The sequence below is a fragment of the Schistocerca serialis genome, chromosome 7 (genome assembly GCF_023864345.2).
Source record: "Schistocerca serialis cubense isolate TAMUIC-IGC-003099 chromosome 7, iqSchSeri2.2, whole genome shotgun sequence".
Classification (NCBI taxonomy): Eukaryota; Metazoa; Arthropoda; class Insecta; order Orthoptera; family Acrididae; genus Schistocerca; species Schistocerca serialis.
In genome coordinates, this window is record NC_064644.1 from 274,155,100 (window position 1) to 274,179,285 (window position 24,186).

A 24,186-nucleotide genomic window follows, 5' to 3' on the forward strand; every position below is an offset into this window, starting at 1 on the left:
GAAGAGCCAGCCCTAACAAAACTATTCCACCTGGTATGTAAGAGGTATGATACAGGCGTAGTGCGCTCAAACTACAAGAGTAATGTAAATCCAATTCCAGAAAAAGCAGGTATTGACAGGTGTGAATGTTCCCGAACTTAAAGTTTCATAGCTCGTGGTTGCAAAATACTGACACGTGTTATTTACAGAAGAATGGAAAAACTGATAGAATCCGACCTCGAGGAAGATGAGTTTGGGTTCCGAAGATTTCTAGGAGCACACCAGGCAATACTGACCTCACCACTTGTCTTCGAAGATAGGCTGAAGAAAAGTTAACCTACCTTTATAGCATTTATAGACTTAGAGAAAGCTTTTTGGCAATGTTGAGCGAAATACGCTCTTTGAAATTCTGAAGGTGGCAGAGCTAAAATACAAGAAGCGAAAGGTTATTTACAGGTTGTACAGAAACCAGACGGCAGTTTTAAGAGTCCGGGGGGGGGGGGGGGGGGGGGGGCGGGGGGTGGAGGTATGAAAAGAGAACCAGTGGCTGAGAAGAATGTGAGACAGAGTTGTAGCCTACCCCCGATGTTGTTCAATCTGCTCATTGAGCAAGTAGGAAAGGAAACCAACAGAACATCCGGAGAAGGAATTGAAGTTCAGGAAGAAGAAAAAATCTAATACAAATGAAATGTCACAATTTCAGATACTTTACTGGTCTCATAGAGGTATTTTTTATGTCTATAGATTGAAGTGGCGAGTGAAAATTTGTACCAAGGCCAGGAATCGAAACTGGGTGTTCTGCTTACTAGGCAGGTGCGTTAGCCACTAAGCCACCTTGGCGCAGCGGTACACACAAGTTCAGATTACCCTGCACGCCTCCCTGTTCGATCCAAATTCTCACTGCCGCCCCAGTCTACTGTTCGTATGTAAGGGGGCTGTAGAGAGGATGTAAAATATAGAGTGTAAATGACTAAAATAGCGTTTCTGAAGAACAGAAATTTACTAACATCGAATACAGATTTAAGTGTTAGAAAGTGTTTTCCGAATGTATCTGTTTGGATTGTAGCTTGAACGGGAGTTAATCGCAGACAGCAAAGTATTCAGACAAGAAGAGAATTGATGCCTTTGCAGTGTGGTGCTATAGCAGAACGCTGAAGGTTAGATGGATAGGTCGCGTAACTAACAAGGGAGTAGTGAGTAGAATTAGGGAGAAAATAAATTTGAGGCATATCCTCAATGAAATACGGGATATAGCTTACTGTAGATATTCGGAGGCGAAGGGTGTTGTACAGGAAAGAGTGGCGTGGGGAGATACAGCAAACCATTCTTCGGACTGAAGACCACAACAACACATGTCATAAGTCAAGCGAAAAAAATCAGAAAAATGTCGCTCTAAAAGCTGTGAGTTGAATGTGATGAAAGTTAGCAGAACTCTAAAAAACATGACGCTCCACAAATGAAATATTGCACTCAGTTGCATATATTCGGACTCGTATTTGAAATCAGCAGAATGGACAGAACAAATAAAGTAAAAAGTAGCTTTGGCACAGCAGCAGTACAAAGGAGGGAAACACAGTTAAGCGTTAAAATACCAATATGTTTTCTGCTGATGGAATCTCACAGTCCGTACATATTGGAAAAAAGTCACATCTCAGAACCGCCGAGATCTGCTGGTGAAACATTTCTTCATTAACTTTCAGTTTAGATCATCCAATGATCAATAGGTAGAGACAGAAAAAAAGTTATTTTTTACCCAGATTCGGCGTTATTTGTTTACCGAATTCGATGTTGTTCTTTTTCCAAACACGGTGTTTTTTGCCAAATTCGGTGTACTTTTCTGCCAGTTTCGGTGCTGTTTGTGAAGTTCGTTATGTGGGAAATGAACAGTCATTTTGAGATTATACACGAACAGCCTTGAGGAAGAAAAAGTTGAAATGCAATTTCATCTTCCAATAATTATTATCTGTTGCGAATATTAGTAAGCCTTCCTCAGAAATATGTACGGCAAAAGAACAAATTTAGTGATGTTTCGTAAAAATCACCGATTTCAGTTAGTTCGCTAAAAAGGGACTGTTTCACGCTATCGTGTTCGTGGTACGATGAAATTATTTACAGCAACATGTATGGCAAAGTTCTTACTGCGACGTTGAATAAAATAAAATAAAAGCCGTCCTGCGTCACTGTTATCAATAATAAAATGCAATAAACAGTAATCAGTAACATGCATTGTTATATCTAATCAATCTTCGTACACTGTCACAATTACACGTCATCCTTATTTGTAGAGTGCACTCAGCTTAATGAAGACTGCACAGTTGTTACCTGTACTCATAACGTAATAATCAGCTATGACAGTGCGTTTTACGGTTGACATTAGTGAATCAGAATGGTTTTAATTTTATTGGACACCATAATACGAACGTTGCCACATAGACAGCTGTAAATAGTTTTATGATACGGTATCTGATTGTAGATGATGAAAATCAGTAGTTAATGAAGATTTATATCATCATCCACTCTTAGTGGCTCTAAAAAAAATTTTTTTTTTTAATTCTGTTGGCGTGGGTTGCAGAAGTTCTGGCCGTCCATGTGTACCTCTGGTCAGGATAAATAAATTGGGCACCGGTATTAGATGAGGAGTTAGTAGCTCTATCAGTGCCCAATGAAGTATAGTGAAAATCAATCGCTATGTATGAACAGGCGTATTCGGGAAGTAGGGTCCGATTAGGCGCAAAAAACCAATGTGAAAACTCCGATGTAACTTTGCACGTATGTGTTGGGCAGTGTCTTTAGTGTGCCTGTCGATCGCTTCACGTCGCTCTTTTCAGTGCAGAGCGCAAAGTAATCACTTAGGAATGCCTAAAACAACAGTGTCTCCCGCTAAGTATGTGGTTCAAATGGTTCAAATGGCTCTGAGCACTATGGGACTCAACTGCTGAGGTCATTAGTCCCCTAGAACTTAGAACTAGTTAAACCTAACTAACCTAAGGACATCACAAATATCCATGCCCGAGGCAGGATTCGAACCTGCGACCGTAGCGGTCTTGCGGTTCCAGACTGCAGCGCCTTTAACCGCACGGCCACTTCGGCCGGCCTAAGTATGTGGATTTGGTGAAAGATTTCGCCTGAAGCTATGCTATCCACATAACAAATGTCATGCGTTTTGTTTTTAAAAACAATTTTCAGCCCCCTTCTGCAGAGGAAATGAAGACGCTCCTGCAGATTTCCATTGAGAAGTGTTTGATCACCCACAATACAGCCTTTAATTGGCTCCCTCCGTTGTTCATCTCTGCTCACATGAAACGCTGGCTACGAAAACAACATTTTGGCACAAACAACGAAAGGCAGGCCGGTGTAGAGAATTTGCACAAAGCACAGGCGGCTGTTTTCTGTACGAGGGTACTGGAAAGCTTGTACAACGCCAAGAAAAATGTCTAAGTCGGAGCGGCGGAAGGTTAGAAAGGTAGCTGGAAGGTGTGGATAACTCTTGCGAATAAAAGATTTTTGATTTTCACTGTGGTTTTCATTTCGCGACCGATCGGACCATAGTTTCCGAACAGCCATCGTACACCGATGGTAAGATTCGAGTAAGTAAAAAAAAAAAAAAAAAAAAAAAAAAAAATTACGGTGCGAGCTAACATCCCATAGATGTTCGGGCTCACATACGGTTCCTCTTCGTCGAAATATCTTGGCTCAAACTCGTCTAGGGTTTGAACCGCACGTGTCGCATTACACGCCCTAAATTAGACACTTGTGACACTTTGGTCAAATTGTCTGGCTGACGAGAAATTTGCGAAATACAAAGTTAACATAACATATAATAGCAGTAATAATAGTATTGGGAACTAAATTAACGACCCATAGATGATGTAGGCCACACAGTTGTGATTTGGTTAGAATAATGTTTATTCAGAAAGTGGTCGTATTTAGAGTTGCTGTTACATTCGAGCGCATATCAATTTGACACAGTTCCAACATTCACATTTCATCGCGAAATACTGTACAAGTTATCTACGCGAAATGTTAGTTCACACCAGGCGCGCGGCTGCTCATGGCTCCTCTAGACTCAGTCCCGCGATACCACACAACGAGAAATGTTCTAAGTCGTTTTACTTCCTGGCTGCCTAAACACCGACCGTCCGCCTTCGTGTCTCAGTCCGACCTGTGGCCTTCGGTGTCTCCAGCCGAACAATCCGTTTTTGCGTCTGCACCAGCACTGCCCTCTGCCCGTCCCCGGCCGCGTTTTCCCGCGGGCCGGAAATCCTCGCTCAACTCACTAGGGCAGTTTCCTTTCCTGAAGCCGTCCATCTGATTGGCTACAGCTTATACTATATTATTTTACATTTTAACATTTTTAAATAATCAAAGCTTGACCACTTTCACTTTCTAAATAAAGTTACAATAATTCCATTACATAATAAACGTTAAATTCTTTTACATAAAACCAATACAATTATCTTCTTAACTTTGAATGTCACGGCCAATAGCCTTGCACCAATGTGCTTTCTGTTAAATAAATAAATAAATAAAGAACAAAAGTAACTATTATGCACTAAACTTTACAAGTATTGTATTACCTAATGATTCAATAAGGTGTCATGATGTCATAGTTTAATGCGTTTTGTGTGGAAGAAATGGTGATCTGATGCTTAACTGAAAATAGTAATGATTTAAATTTACAATATCTTATAAACAAATAAAGTTACAGAGCTGACATTTATAAGATTTGTTATTTTAATGATGCGCTTCTGTATGAAATGTCGATCGTTAAGATCGGCTAAAGCGTTCAAGTTTTTGCATTCAGGTCTTTGTTACAAAACTTGTGAATTTCACTTTAATCCTAAACTATTATAGATTTGAACAGAATTTAAGTTTTATTTGGATCACCATGAAAATTTATAGAGGATGGCAGATTAATATTACTGTGGCTTCATTCCGTGCATTACTACATAATTAAATAGTTTCCATAAATGTTTCCCTTTATACCCGATCTTAGGTGGCTCTGAGCACTATGGGACTTAACATCTATGGTCATCAGTCCCCTAGAACTTAGAACTACTTAAACCTAACTAACCTAAGGACATCACACAACACCCAGTCATCACGAGGCAGGGAAAATCCCTGACCCCGCCGGGAATCGATCCCCGGGAACCCGGGTGCGGGAAGCGAGAACGCTACCGCACGACCACGAGCTGCGGACCCCGATCTTAGGTCCGCCATATTGAACACTGCTACGTCTCCTCGGCCACAAACGGCTTCTACTGGGTTTCCTTATGACGTAGGTTCTCGTCTATCTCACTCACACACTTCAGCGCTTGGGCCTCAATAGACAATAGACGCCTGTGAATTTCCCCATCTCATGGTGTCTCTGCGCCCTTTGTGCCACACAGTCCTCGACGACAGGGATCGTTTTACAATTCCCGTAGGCTGTCTCTTTCGGCCATATATTTAAATGAGAGCACAATGCTCGTTAACTCACAAGGGGGTGCATCTCACTTGTGAAAAGGATAACCATTCGACCAGTTGATAGGAAATCCGGTATGTGTAATTATGAGATGGGGCCCTAAAGTATCTGGCATTGTCTGTCACTGGCGGGCGATACACGAACCTACTGTCCAATCATATGAATCCACTTTTTGGACCCAAATATAATCAGGATGGTTCGAGGTTCACTCACTATCATGAGGGTGCTAGTTTGTCTCTCCACATCACGTGACCTCTGTCGTGTTGAGCGTACCTGAGACACGTATGAGACAAATATTATCACTTGTGGAGCCTCCGTCCACATAATATTCATGTCTCATGACCGGATATTGAGTTAATGAAGAAAGTTTCATGGTAGTTTTCAACTGAGAAGAAGTATTCGTCAACGTAATTTAGCGCAAGATGTTTGAAATTCTCAGAAAATTTGTGTAAGGAACAGGAAAATATACAATAGGTACAAGACCGAAGCGGTAGCAACAACGATAATGCAAGACCAAGATTAGAATGCTCAAATGAACAAGCCGGAAGGCAGGAGTGCAGTCATTGTCTTCTCCTGTTTTACGTGTAGGTTGAAGAATCATTGACGGGATTAATGAAAGTTTCACGAGTGAGATAAAAATTCAGGTTGAACGAATATCAACAATAAGATTGTTTATCCTTGTTGAAAGTGCGGAGGAATTACAGAATCTGCTTAATGGACAAAGCACAGACTAGACCAAAGATATACGAAAATAATGAGTACTTTCTTTCTTTCTTTCGCTTGTGCCTTTGTCCCGCATGTACGCAGGGTCAGCATGGTTAATCGGATTCGGCAATGTTAGATTAAGGGGTGGCCGGATGCCCTTCCTGCCGCCACCCCGCACCCCCCCCCCCCCCCCAGGTCGGAGTTAGTGTACCCCAACTGTCTGCAACTAGTGTAATCCATGGAATAGTGCGAAAGTGTTCATATGTCTGCGAGCCATGTAACTGAGGCGGGACGTGGGGACCAGCCCGGTATTCACCTAGGGAGATATGGAAAACCGCCTAAAAACCATATCCAGGCTGGCCGGCACACCGACCGACGTCGTTAATCCGCCGGGCGGATTCGATCCCGGGGCCGGCGTGCCTACCCGAGTCCACGAAGCAGCGCATTGGCGTTCTCAGCTAACGTGGCGGGAACGAAAATAATGAGTACAGGAAACGAAATTAGCGATAAACTTTACATCAAAACTGGGGGCCACGTAGTAGACTAAGTAAATGAATTCTCCTTCCTTGGAAGCAACATAACCCTTGACGGGCAGAATACAAGAAGTACAGTAGGACAGACACAGAGGGCATTTCTCGCTAAACGAAGACTGCTGGTATCAAATGTAAGGCTTAATTCTAGGTTGAGGACGTACCACTGAAGTACAACATTGTATGGGAGAGAATACTGGATTGTAGGACAACCGGAGAGGAAGAGAATCGAAGCGTTTCAAATGTAATGCCATAGATGGATGCTTAAAACTGAGTAAGCTGACAATATAAGAAATGAATAGCTTCTCATCAGGAATGTCGAGGAAAGGTAAATCTCGAAAACATTGACTAGAAGAAGTGACAGGAGAATAGAACTTGTGCTGAGGTATCACGAAATAGTTCCGATGGTGACAGGGGGAACCTAGAGGATAAGAAGTATAGGGGACGACAGAGCTCGGACTATATCCCACAAATAACTGATGACGTCCGGTGCAAGTGCTACACGGAGATGTCATGGCGGGCCCATCAATTCTGTAAGAGAACTACTGGACCAAGGAATTTGAACAGTCGTGAATGAGGATGGTTCCCGAATGCTTTCGATGCCTCGTGAAGTCCATGACTAAGCGCGTCGCCATTGTCATCAGAACGACTGGGCTGCTAAACGCTACTATGTAGAGGTTCCTAATTCAACAGGTTGGAGGGGCACGGTTAAAAACTGATGTAACTAATGCAAATTCTTTTACTAAATTAGGTGGCTAATGAATTAACGATCCAAGGTACCTTACGACAACTTTCGTATAAATACTGTGTAACAACATATTTACTGATCCTGGAAACTGTATGAACCATTAACAGCCGTTATTTCACTGTAGATCTACATCTAAAACACCGTAAGCCATCCTATGGTGTGTATGGCGGAGCCTGCTTGTTGTATCAGTTTCAGTTCCCACTTTTCCAAAACGAGACGCGAATGTTGGGCAGGAAGGACAGTTGCCGGACGCCATGACCGAGCGTTTCTAGTCACTTCATTGCGGAACCGCGCGCCTGCTAGGTCGCAGGTTCGAATCCTGCCTCGGACATGGATGTGTGTGAGGTCCTTAGGTTTAAATAGTTCTAAGTTCTAGGGGACTGATGACCTCAGATGTTAAGTCCGATAGTGCTTAGAGCCATTTGAACCATTTTTGAGCAGGACAGTTGTTTGTAAGTCTGTGTTTGAGTTCGAATCTAATTTTGCCTTCACTGTCTTTTCATGAAATTTATGCTTCTTTTTCATCAGGACACCTCTCTTGAAGTATCTTCCACTGGAGTTTGGTGAGCATCTTCGCGATACATCTGCACTTACAAAATGAACCTGCTCTTGTTAAGTCCCCTTGTATCAATCTTATGAGAGTGCCTGAGACTAGCTAGAAAGTATCGTTCGAACGAAGTTTTCTGGGCTACGTAGTTCATGGCCGGACTACTCTTCGTGAGGATACTTACAATGAACCTCAGTCATGTAAACGGACAGTGGAAGGAGGAGAAAGGAAAGGAAAGGGAGAGAATAGAAGATGTCAGCTGCATAGGGACTTTCCGCAGAATCAGTGGCGATGAGTGAAAATGTGTCCCGGACTGGGATTTGAACGCAGGACTCCCTACTTACTGTACTTACTGGGCAGTTGCGTTAACCACTGTGCCATCTGGATTTGGTGTCTATAGCAAATGCGCAGACTATCTCAGCAGGCCTCTCGTTCGACCCCACATTTCTACCTAGTGCCATCTATGTGCAGTCCGTGTGCATGTGCGTCATACTCGTTACTTTCAGATTTCCAGAGGAGTTCGGACGTAATTGTGCATCTGCACTGAAGATGTTGGACTCATTTCCAGTCGAGGCGAATCAATTACGAATCAATTACATAAATGTGTAGTGCCTATTTTCTGATCTCAGTCAGGCATCTATCTACAACCTGTTCGTTTTATGTGATCGCTCCGCTTTAAATCCCTTCATATGTATACTCAGAGAGATTTGATCGGTGTAACTGATGTAGTACTCGTTCACCAATCGATTAACGGTTCAGCAATATGTCTTTCTGGCTAATTATGTGCAACATCTTACATTTGTCTATGTTGAGGATCAATTGTCAATTCCTGTGCCAACTGTAGATCCTCTGCAGGTCTTCTTGAATTTCGTTTCACTTTTCTAGGTTTTCGACTTCTCTACAAGAATAGAGGGTGGTCCATTGATAGTGACCGGGCCAAATAGCTCACTAAATAAGCATGAGACGAAACAACTGCAAAGAACGAAACTTGTCTAGCTTGAAGGGGGAAACCAGATGGCGGTATGGTTGGCCCGCTAGATGGCGCTGCCAAAGGTCAAACGGATATCAACTGCGTTTTTTTAAATAGGAACCCACATTTTTATTACATATTCGTCTAGTACCTAAAGAAATATCAAGTTTATTTGGACCACTTTTTTCGCTTTGTGATAGATATAGCTGTAATAATCACAAACGTATAAGTACGTGGTATCACGTAACATTCCGCCAGTGCGGACGGTATTTGCTACGTGATACATTACCCGTGTTAAAATGGACCGTTTACCATTTGCGGAAAAGGTCGATTCATGTTGATGTAGGGCTATTGTGATCAAAATGCCCAACGGGCGTGTGCTATGTATGCTGCTCGGTATCCTGGACGACATCATCCAAGTGTCCAGACCGTTCGCCGGATAGTTACGTTATTTAAGGAAACAGCAAGTGTTCAGCCACATGTGAAACGTCAACCACGACCTGCAACAAATGATGATGCCCAAGTAGGTGTTTTAACTGCTGTCGCGGCTACTCCGCACATCAGTAGCAGACAAACTGCGCGGGAATCGGGAATCTGAAAAACGTCGTGTTGAGAATGCTACATCAACATCGATTGCACCCGTACCAAATTTCTATGCACCAGCAATTGCATGACGACGACTTTAAACGTCGTGTACAGTTCTGCCACTGTGCATAAGAGCAGTTACGGGACGATGACAGATATTTTGCACGCGTTCAATTTAGCGACGAAGCGTCATTCACCAACAGCGGTAACGTGAACCGGCATAATATGCACTATTGGGCAACGGAAAATCCACGATGGCTGCGACAAGTGGAACATCAGCGACCTCAGCGGGTTAATGTATGGTGCGGCATTACTGTAGGAAGGATAACTCGGCCCCATTTTATCGATGGCAATCTGAATGGTGCAATGTATGCTCATTTCCTACGTAATGTTCTACCGATGTTACTACAAGATGTTTCACTGCATGACAGAATGGCGATGTACTCCCAAGATGATGGATGTCCGGCACATAGCTCGCGTGCGGTCGAAGCGGTATTGAATAGCGTATTTCATGTCAGGTGGATAGGTCGTTAAGCACCAGACCATGGCCCGCACGTTCACCGGATCTGACGGCCCCGGATTTCTTTCTGTGGGGAAATTTGAAGGATATTTGTTATCGTTATCCACTGACAACGCCTGACAACATGCGTCAGCGCATTGTCAATGCACCTGCGAACATTAGGGAAGGCGAACTACTTGCTGTCGAGAGGAATGTCGTTACACGTATTGCTAAATGCATGGAGGTTGACGGACATCATTTTCAGCATTTACTGCATTAATGTGATATTTGCAGGTAGTCACGCTGTAACAGCATGCATTCTCACAAATGATAAGTTCAGAAAGGTACATGTATCACATTGGAACAACCGAAATAAAATGTTCAAACGTACCTACATTCTGTATTTTAATTAAAAAAACCTACCTTTTACCAACTGTTCGTCTAAAATTGTGACCCATATGTTTGTGACTATTACAGCGCCATCAATCACAAAGCGAAAAAAGTGGTCCAACTAAAACATTCATATTTCTTTACGTACTACACGAATATGTAATAAAAAATGAGGGTTCCTATTTAAAAAAAAAGCAATTGATATGTGTTTGACCTATGGCAGCGCCATCTAGTGGGCCAACCATGGCGCCATCTGGTTTCCCCCTTAAAGCTAGACAAGTTTCGTTCGTTGTAGTTATTTCGTTTGACGCTTATTTAGTGAGATATTTGTCCCGGTCACGATCAATGGACCACCCTGAATATACAACAGGATCGTGGAGTTCCTGAAGGTACCCACTCGGTCATTTATACAGGGTGCAATAGGTATATGTGCAGATATTTCTATTGGTGACTGAACAACATTACATCCGTATTTGTATCATATGCAAACTAAGAATTACAGTCATTACAAGTCATATATCTTTAGGCTGGTTAGTACCTTCAAGTATGTGTGGCAAGAGCACCCCGCTGATGTTGATTTTCCCTGATCAGCGGGTCAGATGTTGAAGTGCGGATGTGTGGACGCAAACGGTTAATCTTTTCTGACAGGTGTAGCCCACTTAGTAGTAAAGTTACGACCGTGCAGAAAACGTCAGATGAAAAGTGATGACGTGGGACTGTTTGTGGGAACACTATTCGATGTAGGGAAAAAATAGCACTGATGTGTCTACACATTAAGGTACCACATATAAAAGTGTCTGTAATAGACGTATATTTTTGTATGTGGTACCTTAATAAGAACGCGCATCAGAGTGTTGGCTGTTTTTCCTATGCGTTAAAAATTTTTCCCATGAACACGTCACAAACTTTATGACTCATGTTTTCTACAGGGCTGTAACTGCACCACTTATTGAAATAAACATGTCAGAATAGACTAACCGTTCTGAATCTACGTGTCATCACTTCAATACCTGACCTTTCGCCCAGGGGAAAATAACATTAATGGCTTGCTCTTGTCAAATGTACTTGGAGTTACTAACCAATCTAAAAACTTGACTAGTAAGGCTATAATTATTAGTTTGCAAATGACGAAAATACTGATATATTGTGTTCAGTACACTGTCCTCAGTCAGAAGTTGAAATATTTGCACTTATACCCATTACATCCACTGTGAATGATCCTATAACACTATCTTATGATAAATGCGACATTAGTTTTACATCTTAAAAAGAACTCTCCATGAAGACTGTCATGCTGTGTGTTTTGCTACTCACAATGCTGGTCTAATATTCGGTATTCTGGTATTTAGTTTATTAGGCGACTGTGCGCAACTGTAACGTATGCCATCTAGTACCAGTGTACAAGGCACATATGAGCCTGGGCCTAGGTTGCTGTCTGTTCGTTTTGTAATAAAGCAGCTTCTACTTCTTTCTTGATATTATTTCTGCATTTATTGTAATGTTGGATACAAAATGCATATCACAGTTAAGGCACATGTCACGCTTTTTGTTTACACAGAACGCAATTCGAGAGCAAAACAAAATTTACGCTGAGTTCTACCACGATCTGCTGAGATCGTGGTAGACATAGAAATGAAGTTCTAATCTCAGTAGCAGATAGCCAGCATTATAAACACACAGGTGACCAGGTGATAAAATATGCGTCGGTTGGAAAGAGAGTCACGGCTTCCAAGCGTAAAATTCTGAAAAAAGGATTGTGGGAGAAACTGATTTACTAGAACCATAAAATAGCAGCTTACACTGGGGAACTCACATGTGGTAATTCCTACATGGGCTTGTAAGTACGAATAAATTCCCATGTTTATTGTGCATTGTAGAAAAGTATATTAGGCTTAAGTCGTAATTCTCGACCTCACTAAAGAATTTTACATCAATGACTCACAGTATCTCGAGAGGAACATGGAGCGTTTCTGTGCGTGTCCAAACTAGGATGTCAGAGAGCAGTCCGAGGCAATATGGCCATTTAATACAGTATTTGTCTTTCATAACGTCATGCAGCGGAAAAAAAGTTACAAATATACTTTAACAGTACCAGGAAAGCAATCGGCTAAAATAAAAGGAATGAAAACTTTACTTTAGCAATTACTTAATTTCGCCCCTTTGGTCAAGCTACTTCTGTTAGTTACATCACAGTAAAAATACTAATTATATAGCACTATTTATCTGTGTGGATGAAACAACAAGTGATGACGTTCTTAACAATAGTTCCATACGACCATGGTATTAGGACAGATGTGCTTTTTGATGAGACAGAGACAAAACCCGCATAAGGGATGCATTTTTTTCCTTTTACCATATGGGTTTTACGTATGGACTAGTTTCTGAGAAACCGTTATTAAAGACCCCATCACATGCGTGCAATATATTACGCTGTATGTTAACTTTTTTTTTTTTACTGTGATGCAAGTAACTGAGGCAACTTGAAAATGGCCAAACTTATCAAACACTCTGTACAGGAAAATGACTTTCCTCAAGAAACAATGAATACTTTTCACTCTAATCATGAGTCTGCAGAAATTTATACAAGAGAGACAAGATTCCAAAAGTGATATTTTTATATAATTGATTAATTGACTTTGGGAATATGTCCTACAAAAAAAAAAAAAAATAAAATAAAAAAATAAACTGATAGGAAGTGTTCGAAGCTCACAGTTCTGTATATTAAACGTTTGATCCTTGTTCAGGCAACATCTTTATGAAGTTAAATTACTGTTATACCGCCTAAGTGAGCGCATTTCGTTAATATAAGAGGCTATCAAAAAGTTTCTTTTTCAGGGTGTTGAGAGTGTTGCTGCAGCTTATACACAACGTAGGGCGACTCCGCTGCAGGTATATAAGCACCGACATCTAGGCAAGGGATAAGTGTGTCTTTCATGTCTTACCGACGTGACTGCTGTACATGTGCAGATTTAATTTCTTTTTCTTTCTTTTTTTTCAGTCATCGCTCCTCAGGCTGATGCAATCCACCACAAGTTCCTCGCATGGGGCAACCTTTTTATCTCAGAGTAGCACTTGCAACCTACGTCCTCAATGATTAGCTGGATGTATCCTAATCGCTGTCTTTCTCTACAGTTTTTATCCTCTACAGCTCCCTGTAGTACCATGGAAATTATTCTCTTCCGTTCCAGTTTTCCCACAGTACATGTCTCATTGCTACACAATACTGTGCTCCAAACTCACATTCTCAGAAATTTCTTCCCCGAACTAAGACCTATATTTGATACTAGATGACTTCTCTTGGTCGTAAATGCCAATATTGTCCATACAAGTCTGATTTTTATGTTCTTTTTTCTCCGTCCGTCATGGGTTATTTTGCTGCCTAGGTAACAGAATTTCTTAACTTCATGTTTAAGTTTCCCGTTGTCCTTATTCCTGCTACTTCGACTTACTTTCAGTCCGTATTCTGAACTCATTAAACTGTTGATTCCGTTCAACAGGTCCTGTAATTCTTCTTCAATTTCACGTACGATAGCGATGTCATCAGCGAATCTTATCATTGATGTTCTTTCACCTTTAATTTTAATCCCACTAATAGAGCTACCTTTTATTCCATCATTGTTCGATGTGTAGAAAACAGTAGGGGCGAAAGACTACACCCCTTTTCAAAGCGATCTCTTCGGCGTTGATTTCCTACTGTCACTGTTTCTTCTTGGCTCTTGTACATATTGTGTATATTATCCGTCTTTCCTTATAGCTTATCCCTATTTTTCTCAGCATTCGACGATCTTGCACTTGTTTACACTGTCGAACGCTTTTTCCGGGTCGACAAATCCTATACTCAATTCCTATAAACGTGTCTTGATTATTCTTCAGTCTTGCTTTCATTATCAACCGTAATGTCAGAACTGCCTCTCTGGTGCCTTTACCTTTCATTAAGCCAAACTGATCGTCTTCTAACAGTTCTTCAATTTTCTCTTCCATTCTTCTGTGTAGTATTCTTGCCAGCAACTTCGATGCATGAGTTGTTAAACTTCTTGGCACCAACTCCGATGCATGAGTTGTTAAACTGATTGTGCGATAATTCTCGTACTTGTCGGCTCTTGCAATCTTCAGAATTGTGGGGATGATGTTTTACGAAAGTATGATGGTATATTGCCAGTCTCGTACATTCTCCACTCCAGCGTGAATAATTTTTTTATTGCCACTTCCCCCAATGATTTTAGAAATTCCAGTGGAATATTATCAATCCCTCCTGACTTATTTGATTTTTGGTCTTCCAAACCTCTTTTAAATTCAGATTCTAATACAGGATCCACTATCTCTCCTCTATCGACACCTGTTTCTTCCTCTATAAGGTTATCAGTGAAGTCCTCTCCTTATAGAGGCATTCAGTATACTCTTTCCTCCTATCTGCTCTTTCCTCTGCAATTAACGGTGGAATTCCCATTGCAGTCTTAACGGTACACCCTTGCTTTCAATTTCACCGAAAATTGTTGTTACTTTTCCGTGTCCTGAGTCAGTCTTTCCGACAATCGCTTCTTTTTCGAGTTTTCCAATTTTATCATGCAGCCATTTCGCTTTAGCTTCCTTGAACTTCCTGTTTATTTCATTCCTCAGCGACTTGTGTTTCTGTATTCCTAAATTTCCCTGAACATTTTTGTACTTCCTTCTTTCGTTGATCAACTGAAGTTTTTCTTCTGTTGGTAACATTAAAAGCAACGGTGGTAACATTAAGAGTTCAACAGGAATTCCACTGTTACATACAGAGGAGAGAGCAGATAGGTGGAAAGAATTCATTGAAAGCCTCTATGAGGGTGAAGATTTGTCTGATGTGATAGAAGAAGAAACAGGAGTCGATTTAGAAGAGATAGGGGATCCAGTATTAGAATCGAAATTTAAAAGAGCTGTGGAGAACTTACGGTCAAATAAGGCAGAAGGAATAAATAACATTCCATCAGAATTTCTAAAATCATTGGGGGAAGTGGCAACAAAACGACTATTCACATTGGTGTGTAGAATATATGAGTCTGGCGACATACCATCTGACTTTCGAAAAAGCATCATCCACACAATTCCGAAGACGGCAAGAGCTGACAAGTGCGAGAATTATCGCACAATCAGCTTAACAGCTCATGCATCGAAGGTGCTTACAAGAATAATATACAGAAGAATGGAAAAGAAAATTGAGAATGCGCTAGGTGACGATCAGTTTGGCTTTAGGAAAAGTAAAGGGACGAGAGAGGCAATTCTGACGTTACGGCTAATAATGGAAGCAAGGCTAAAGAAAAATCAAGACACTTTCATAGGATTTGTCGACCTGGAAAAAGCGTTCGACAATATAAAATGGTGCAAGCTGTTCGAGATTCTGCAAAAAGGAGGGATAAGCTATAGGGAGAGACGGGTCATATACAATATGTACAACAACCAAGAGGGAATAATAAGAGTGGACGATCAAGAACGAAGTGCTCGTATTAAGAAGGATGTAAGACAAGGCTGTAGCCTTTCGCCCCTACTCTTCAATCTGTACATCGAGGAAGCAATGACGGAAATAAAAGAAAGGTTCAGGAGTGGAATTAAAATACAAGATCAAAGGATATCAATGATACGATTCGCTGATGACATTGCTATCCTGAGTGAAAGTGAAGAAGAATTAAATGATCTGCTGAACGGAATGAACAGTCTAATGAGTACACAGTATGGTTTGAGAGTAAATCGGAGAAAGACGAAGGTAATGAGAAGTAGTAGAAATGAGAACAGCGAGAAACTTAACATCAGGATTTATGGTCACGAAGTCAATGAAGTTAAGGAATTCTGCTACCTAGGCAGTAAAATAACCAATGACGGGCGGAGCAAGGAGGACATCAAAAGCAGACTCGCTATGGCAAAAAAGGCATTTCTGGGCAAGAGAAGTCTACTAATATCAAATACCGGCCTTAATTTGAGGAAGAAATTTCTGAGGATGTACGTCTGGAGTACAGCATTGTATGGTAGTGAAACATGGACTGTGGGAAAACCGGAACAGAAGAGAATCGAAGCATTTGAGATGTGGTGCTATAGACGAATGTTGAAAATTAGGTGGACTGATAAGGTAAGGAATGAGGAGGTTCTACGCAGAATCGGAGAGGAAGGGAATACGTGGAAAACACTGATAAGGAGAAGGGACAGGATGATAGGACATCTGCTAAGACATGAGGGAATGACTTCCATGGTACTAGATGGAGCTGTAGAGGGCAAAAACTGTAGAGGAAGACAGAGATTGGAATACGTCAAGCAAATAATTGAGGACGTAGGTTGCAAGTGCTACTCTGAGATGAAGAGGTTAGCACAGGAAAGGAATTCGTGGCGGGCCGCATCTAACCAGTCAGTAGACAAAAAAAAAAAAAAAAAAAAAAAAAAAAAAAAAAAAAAAAAATAATAATAATAATAAAATTGATCAATGGAAGCTAGCTCTAAATGTATAAAAATGTAAGTTAGTGCAGATGAGTGCGAAAAACCCTTGATGTTCGAATACAGCAAGCCGATTAAATATCTAGCCGTAACGTTGAAAAAGCGATACGAAATGGAACTAGCATGTAAGGATTGCAGTCGTGAAGGCGAATGGTCGACTTCGGTTTATGGAGAATTTTGGGAAAGTGTGGTTCATCTGTAAAGGAGAACGCATATGGAGTGCGAACCATTCTTGGCTGCAAGATTTGTTACCGGTAGGCTCTAAAATCACGCAATTACTACGGAGATGCTTCGGGAACCCAAATGAGAATCCCTGGAGGGCAGGCGCTGTTCTTTTCGAGGAACACTACTGAGAAAGTTTGGCCAACTGGTATTTGAAGCTGACTGCAGAACGATTATATTCCAACCAATGTACGTTTCTCGTGAGGACCACGAAGATTAGAGAAATTTGGGCTTATGCGGAGTCATATAGATCGTCGTTTTTTTCATGGCACTGTTTGCGAATGAAACAGGAAAGAAAATGACAAGTAGTCGTACAGGGTGGCTTGCGGATTATACATGTAGATGTAGATACCTTCCAAAGAAATCACCCCATATTCGGCTGAACTAGTTTAGGGAAAATCACAGGAAGAGGATTTGAATTACATTCCTCCAGAAACCGTGACCAGTGCGCAAACTGGCATGTGGGGATATGCTAATTATTTTTCGATAGTTTCTTCCTGGAGAAGTTGTATAGTGGGATGATATTAGGTCTCCAGTTTACAGAGAATCTATGATTTACAGAGAGATCTATATACAGTTCGACGTTTTTATGTCATAAGCCCTCAGAATAAACGTTAACGTTAAGTGGCAGCGAAAGGCGAGACATTGAACACCGCTTTTCAGCTCCAAAGGTCAGTCGTATTTATGTGATGTAGTAACAAGTGGGAGGTGGGTTTAATAACAGAGTTACAGGGACTCATAGGTGATATGTTAATCTGTCATCCGAATTTTTGCTACTAGGAAGGCTCTAGATACTTAAATGCTAGCCAACGTGCAGTGTGTGGCTTGAGTTACGTGGCGCAACAATATCAGTTTGCCTCCTTCCTGCTCCATTCTCGGACTTCATAAAGGGCAAATTGTCCAGCATTATCCAGGTGCCGACGCAAATCAGAGTCCTTCTTTTAATTTTTATCCTGTTGAAGTAAATTCGTTATAAAATTCTTGTTAATGTCATCTTTAATGTGTTTTGCTTAACACTCGGATTCTGTAACTAATAAAGTAGTTCATCCAGTTGAGTGCCCATGTCCTCCAACCACAAGCAATAGGCGAGTCCCTTGAAAAGTTCGGGAACTTATTTTATGGTGTTCCCAGTGTGAGCGGCATTTGATTTTTCGCACCTTTGTCTTACGAATAAATATCATGTAGACCAAATTAAACTTTATTAAGGGCAAAACACTGGGCTTCTGGAAAAGTTCTATTTGCGTGCACTAAGTCACTTATATTTATATGTAGGGTCGACTGACAAAATCTGCATCAGGCGGTGATTATCTGAAGGTCTCTCTGGATTTCGTAACAAATTTCTATCGATGCCGCTACCCTATACTCAACTGTGTCCTCTGCGACCAGCCTCACAAGGCTACACACGTTATCCAGTACGTCATTCATAAACTGCTGGTTATTAAGGTTGCAGCACTGGGAAGGATAACTAATAATGAAATTTTTCTTATTGTGCTTGGGGCAACAGCTCTAACAGCGCTGAGCATTAAGCTTGCACGGCACTCATCAGCCGTAGTGGCTCTTGGCAACCCATTAACACATGTTTTCAATGGGTGAGACAACTGGGGAATGTACTACCAAGGCAACACACTCTGTGTCGAGGTAGATCACAGCAGCACGGGTAACATGCTGTCCTGATTTAGTTTATTAAAAGATAATGGCAAGGAGACCAGAGCATAGGCCACGGCGACCAACCTTAACACCTCAGAAAGGCTGCTGACCGAATTACCAGCGGTGATCGTGTAGCGTCCCCAATGGCACTCTATCATGCCAGGTGCTGGGCTCGTATGATGATGACGAAACCAATATCGTAACGGTGATTATCCTCAAAGCCTCCTCACCTGGATACGTCAACCGTGATGCTGAACGCAGAAGCAGGACTTGTCTCAAAATACTGCCAGTCGCGTTAATCCCTTTCCGTACCATTTAGTTGGACGAAATTCGTGCCCAAGCGATTGGAGGCGATCACTTGCAAAATGAGAAAGCGTAGTGCACGACACAATGGTGATACAGGGTTTCTCTCAAGTCATTAGCCATGAAATTGATAATTGTTTTTTTTTTTCTCTGCAGATACTGGTGCTTCGTGCAAGATGTTTTGCACAGAAGAACGGGTTACCATTCGTTGCGGACAAGTACACGGGTTGTCACTAGAAGAGGCCAGAGCGGAATTTACCCGTAAATTCCACAAACCTCAAGGGCTCACATTCGTCTGCCTGTGAATTAATTTAAGCGTGTATGTGAAGAGGCACATCACATCGTCGACGACCACGCGTATCGGCTGAAACAGTCCGACAGGTTCAAATTTCCAGTGACACGAGTCCGAAGGCATCAGCTCTATGGCTCAACAGGGCATTGAACGGCCCTTGCAACACAGTGTGGCAAATCCTGCCTTTCGCTCTAAGAAAACGTACTTATCACATCCAGTTCTGTATCATCTTGAGGACGAGGATTTCACCTGTCTTGGGGCAATATGTTATGACTTCCTGGAATCTGTAGAGAACGAGAATTTAATGGACAACATTTTATTCTCCGATGAAGCCACATTCCACGTTTGTGGGAAAGCGCAAAAAAAAAAAAAAAAAAAAGGTTCAAATTGCTCTGAGCACTATAGGACTTAACATCTGAGGTCATAAGTCCCCTAGAACTTAGAACTACTTAAACCTAACTAACCTAAGGACATCAGACACACCCATGCCCGAGGCAGGATTCGAACCTGCGACCGTAGCAGTCACGCGGTTCCGGACTGAAGCGCCCAGAACCGCACGGCCATCGCGGCCGGCGGAAAGTGCAAAGACACAACAGTCGAATATAGGCATATGAAGAGCCACATGAGTTATGGGAGTGGGAAAGTGATACACCGAAGGTCAATGTTTGGTTGGATATGGCAAAAGCAAAACTGTATGGCCCATTTTTCTTTGCCGAAACAAAATAACATGTAACAGCTACCTCGACATGTTAGAATTGTTCCTTGAACCGCAGTTTCAGGATGATGGCGTGCGAGATACAGTTATGTTTCCGCAAGATGGTGCGCTTCTACATTTTGCTCACATCGTCCTCGATTACCTGAACAGAATTTTCCAGGGAAGTGGATAGGCAGAGGGGCACTTCGGCTATGGGCTTACCGTTTTTCGGACCTTGCTGCTTTAGGCTTTTTTGCCTGGGGGCACATCTAGTCGAAAATGTACACCAGCAAAGTGAATGGTCTGTCTTATCTACGGAATCAAATCAGGGAAACTGCGGGCCACATTATGGGTGAAATGTGGATAGTGGTTATTTTGGTAGACCTTTATGTGTTTCAAGTGATGTTAGCACTAATTTAATACTTGTTCCTTTTTTATATATATCTTTATAATACAATATTTCAAACAGTACTTCAGAATATAAATTGTTACACATAAACCATTTGTATACATATTTTTGTAACATAATATTTACAACAATACTTCAAAATATTAAGTTTTACACATAAACAATACTTCAATAGAGATTATAATCATTGTGGGAGTCTTCAGGTGTGACTTCAGAAGGAATGTGCTAACACGGCGTGTAACCTTCGAATATCAACAAAGAAAACTAAAATCATGGGAAATACCTCACACGCTCAACAATGATAGTAGATAATACACAACTTGAACAGGACTCGTCTTCAATTTTTTAGGGAGCGATGTAACCTATAACATGGACAAGGACATAGAAAATATGCGGAATGATAAACAAAATACGAAAGGAAAAAAATTAAAAATTCATAAGACCATTACTACACCTATATTGCTATATGGAAGTGAGTCATGTATCGCCAAAAAAAGGCAATAAAAGCAATGTACAAGCAGCGGAAGAAAGTGAGACGTGTTATCAGGTAAGACCATATAAGAAATGGAGATATTAGGAATGAACTAGATATTTATAATATTAATGAAAAGATTAAACAAAATAAAATATTATGGAAACATGTCCTACAAAGAATGAGTGCAGAGAGAATCCCACATTTGGCCATGCTGTACCAGTCAAGAGGAAGAAAGAAGTAGAAAAAACCAGAATAAGGTGTCAGTGAAAAATGAATACTGAACAGCCAAAATAGTCTAAGCCTTGAAGTGGAGAAGAAGAATAAGAAGAAGAAGAAGAAGAAGAAGGAACTGCAAACCAAGACGTCCAAGAAAGGCAGACAACCATTTTTCTCTTTTTCACTGGTGAACCGAATGTTGTTATGAATGGAGTTGAGGTGGTGAAAAAACTCCGTCAATTTATCTTGTCCATGAGGCCACAGTATGAAATTATCGTGCACGTACCTCTAAAATAAAGCTGGCTTAAAGATAGCTGATTCAAGCGCTCTCTCCTCGAAATTCTCCATAAGAAAGTTAGGCACCAAGGGAGACAGAGAGCTGCCCATGTCGTCGCCGTCAGTCTGTTTAAAATATTCTTGATTGAACATAAAACAGGTTGAGGATAGAGCATACTGAAAGAAAGTAGTGATGTTCACCTGAAACTTTTTGTCATTTAGTGGCAAAGAATCTGCGAGAGGGACCTTTGCAAAACGTGATACTACATCAAAGCTAACCAAACGGTCAGAACTGGTTAGACGGAAAGCCGCCAGTCTATTCATAAAGTCAGCTGAGGTATGGATGTGATGTGCGCATTTTCCCACTAACGGTCTCAGCAACGATGTTAAATCGTATGTAGGCGCTCCAGTGTTGCTCACTACCGAACGGAATGGAACTCTTTCCTTATGAATTTTTGGAAAGCTATACAGTCTTGTTGGCATGCAACCACGTGGTCTTAACTTCTTGATGATCTCTTGAGGCAAGGAGGAGAAATTTGCAGAAGATTTCCATTGCTCACGTTCTGTGCGGTCGTAATCTATCCTCCTATTGGTAGAGTCACTTATCAGACCGTACATCTTACCATCATACACGCTACGAGGTAAAAAAGCTTTTGCACTACCTCTGTCCGCCTTTAGCACTATTACATCGGTGTCCTCTCGTTGATTTGCTAGTGCAGCCCTTTCTGCAGAGGTCAAGCTACTACGTTGAGCGGAAGCTTTCAAAAGAGCACGGCAAGTTTCCCTTCTTATGTCTTCAGCAGCATCCGAAGACGACAGAGTGCGCGGCGAACGGTAACACACAGGAGAGCTCAGTTTCGCGGTTCCACTAACGAGGACGCTGCCGCCGTGAACTGTGGTCCGTCAGTCGACTTTAATTTTGGCGCTTTCGCCGAATACTCGCAGTGCGCTTTATAGGGTGGAACGGAAAAAGTCGTCGACATTCGGAACTGAGGACGCGACTTGCCATCAATGGACAGCAAATACCCTGGACAACGACGACGAAATACCTGGGAGTGATACTGGATAAAGGGATGACTTTTATCCCACACATACAAGATAGAAAATTGAGTACTACGAAGATGATCCGGGCACTGACGCCGTTTTTCACAAGCAGAAATCTAAAACCATGAACGAAATTAAAACTTTATAGAGCAACGGTACAACCCTCCCTGTTGTACGGCTCGACGTCTTGGGGTGAGTCTAATATACGCAGTTTGGAACCACTACAAAACGTGTTTGAAGTGGAGCCTAGGCGCCCCAATGTGGGCCAGGACGAGAGAAATACACGAGCTGACTGGAGAAAAACACGTCGTTGAGAAGACAAAAGACCAGGCAACTCGTCCTTTTCACTAATTAGACGAGTATCGGTATTTTACATGTAAGTAGTTACTGTCAGCCACTCGTACAACTACCTAACCCTCACCATCAAAAGACTCAAGGACCCACAGAGAGCCCAAGTACCTTCGCAAGCGGATACATAATAAAGTGAAATTATTTCTCACACGTTGCCACTCCAGAGGAAAAAATCGCCAAAGGCGATCACTCTTTGGACGCAACATGTCAAAAAAGAAGAAGTTGTCGACAGTCTTCGATGGCGCACCTGAAGGTGACTGGCAGGTGCCCACTCGAGATATCGTGCAATGAATCAAACGGCGATCGGTTTCCAGCCAGAAATTTGTTTGAACATTCAATTCGCTATGGAAATTTTAAAATTCATGACTTCCTCTTATTTTTCTTCAGAACCTTCTCCAATGGTCATCAACACAGATTTCTGTCCGCGTTGTGATTAGTAGATCATGTCTCTGCGCTTTTCCTGTATGCGTTATAAATCTTTGATGTGGTACCCCTTGGAACACAGACAACTTCGGCCATACGTACAAACCATATGTGCACCAACAAATGTTCAAATGTGTGTGAAAATCTCATGGGACTCAACTGCTAAGGTGATCAGTCCCTAAGCTTACACACTACTTAACCTAAATTATCCTAAGGACAAACACACACACCCATGCCCGAGGGAGGACTCGAACCTCCGCCGGGATCAGCCGCACAGTCCATGACTGCATCGCCCAGACTGCACGGCTAATCCCGCGCGGCGTGCACCAACGATATGCCCACATTTTAATGTTCTGCTCTCTGACATAGTGCACTCATAACTGCACGGAATACTGTTCCGACCAAGACTGCCTCTTGCAATGGACTGAGGACTTAGCACAGGTGCCTCTCGTGGTAAAATACAACAGCACAGCCCGCAGCCTTGATTAGCACTTGCATTTATGTTCAACGATACATTTCCCGCAGTGTTCGTAAATTTTTGGACAATCCCTGTGAGACTTATATAAACATCCGCAGCAGAAAAAAAAATGGTTCAAATGGCTCTGAGCACTATGGGACTCAACTGCTGTGGTCATAAGTCCCCTAGAACTTAGAACTACTTAAACCTAACTAACCTAAGGACAGCACACAACACCCAGCCATCACGAGGCAGAGAAAATCCCTGACCCCGCCGGGAATCGAACCCGGGAACCCGGGCGTGGGAAGCGAGAACGCTACCGCACGACCACGAGATGCGGGCGCGCAGCAGAAAAGGTTTACACAACGAAATGTATCTTCTGTTGCTGTAAGCGTTTTGCGATAACGGGGAGAAATATGTGGTCGCCGTGGCCCACTGCTCCAGCTCTTGCACTTTCATCGTTCCGCAGGCTCCAATAGTAGGTGCCCACAGCTGTAGCGTAGTCGGCAACTC

The 24,186-nt window shown here is 42.0% G+C and overlaps 1 protein-coding gene across 2 annotated transcripts in view; it reads left to right on the forward strand.

Moving 5' to 3' along the window:
* The window catches only part of LOC126412649 (ras association domain-containing protein 10-like), a 1,122,590-nt gene that overhangs the window by 614,917 nt on the left and 483,487 nt on the right, over window positions 1-24,186 (forward strand). The gene's annotated exons all lie outside the window — the stretch shown is intronic.